This window comes from Colias philodice, chromosome 16 (genome assembly GCF_061535455.1).
Source record: "Colias philodice isolate Cphi_HAF_F1 chromosome 16, ilColPhil1 Martin Lab GWU primary, whole genome shotgun sequence".
Lineage (NCBI taxonomy): Eukaryota > Metazoa > Arthropoda > Insecta > Lepidoptera > Pieridae > Colias > Colias philodice.
The window spans coordinates 8,995,357-8,996,522 of record NC_143101.1 but is presented as its reverse complement, the minus strand read 5'-3'; the positions used below and the strand labels follow the sequence as shown (position 1 = coordinate 8,996,522).

At 29.9% G+C, this 1,166-nt stretch overlaps 1 non-coding gene across 1 annotated transcript; it reads right to left on the bottom strand.

Annotated features, from left to right (window-relative positions):
- Nucleotides 1-260: 260 nt before the first annotated feature.
- On the bottom strand, nucleotides 261-332 carry TRNAC-GCA (transfer RNA cysteine (anticodon GCA)). Its single transcript has one exon. It is a non-coding gene; the product is annotated as a tRNA-Cys (tRNA).
- Between the last annotated feature and the right edge of the window lie 834 nt (nucleotides 333-1,166).

The window sequence follows — 1,166 nt, the reverse complement described above, 5'->3', positions numbered from 1 at the left end:
GCGTGAAAACCATACATACATACATACATACATACATACATACTTACAAACTTTTCCTCTTTATAATATTAGTATAGATTATTATTTGTTTATGAGTATCAAGTAACATATTAATTATTATTTTTATAACGTCTTTCGTGATGTGTTAAGTTTGTGCAATAACCATAAAAGTCAAAATAATAGCGTTGAATTGCATCATAATTATACACAAAATACGATTAAAAAATAATAGAAGATTGAGGTAAAAAAAATAAATTTATAGGGGACACCCGGATTTGAACCGGGGACCTATCGATCTGCAGTCGATTGCTCTGCCACTGAGCTATATCCCCGATGGAAGGCTCTATCAAAATACGATTTAGGTTTTCAGGATTACGAAAGTGTGTTTATGTCTGGATATAGGAGGCTTTAAGGGTGCGATAAACCACTTTTGGCGCTCTTTTTTTCTCGAGATAAACGTTTGGTTTTGTCACGATAAAAGTTGTTTATCGCAGATAAAAAACTAAAAGTAATTACACAAAATGCTCTGACAAATATCTTGCAAATGTTTTAATATAATTGTTTATGAAAAAAAAAATCATAATAAGTATTACCATGTCAAGTAGAAAACATAAAAGTGTGAAAATTAGAGCTAACTTGGTGATTTTTTTTTATCGAGTCAATTTTAATATTTTATGTTTTTGATTGAACAGAATCGTTGAACATATCATCTAGTTTGATATATATGTATTTTATTTTTTAGATTTGGTCTTGAATATTACACGTATCATCTAATAGAAGATTGGTAATTTTGCTTTATACGCACCCTTAAAGGCGGAAATAGGCTATTTATTACGGCGTTGAAACATTGACTGATTTATTTATTTTCTATTTAAAACTCAAGCAAGTGGTATAGTGATAAGAGAGCCTATTACAGCTTTAAGGAATATATGGAAGATAAAAATCCATGGAGAGTTGTCGCGTAAGAACTACAGTTCTTTTGCATATTAGGTAGTTACATATTATGTAAACCTAAATTGTATATTGACATGAAAAGAGCAACTATGGAGTCTGTTGCCGGTTCTTCTCCATAGATACTGCTTTCCGAATCAATGTAAAAAATATGTAATGACGATTCATAAGTGCTTCTAGAAGAAGTCTAATTGAATAAATAATTATTTGAGTTT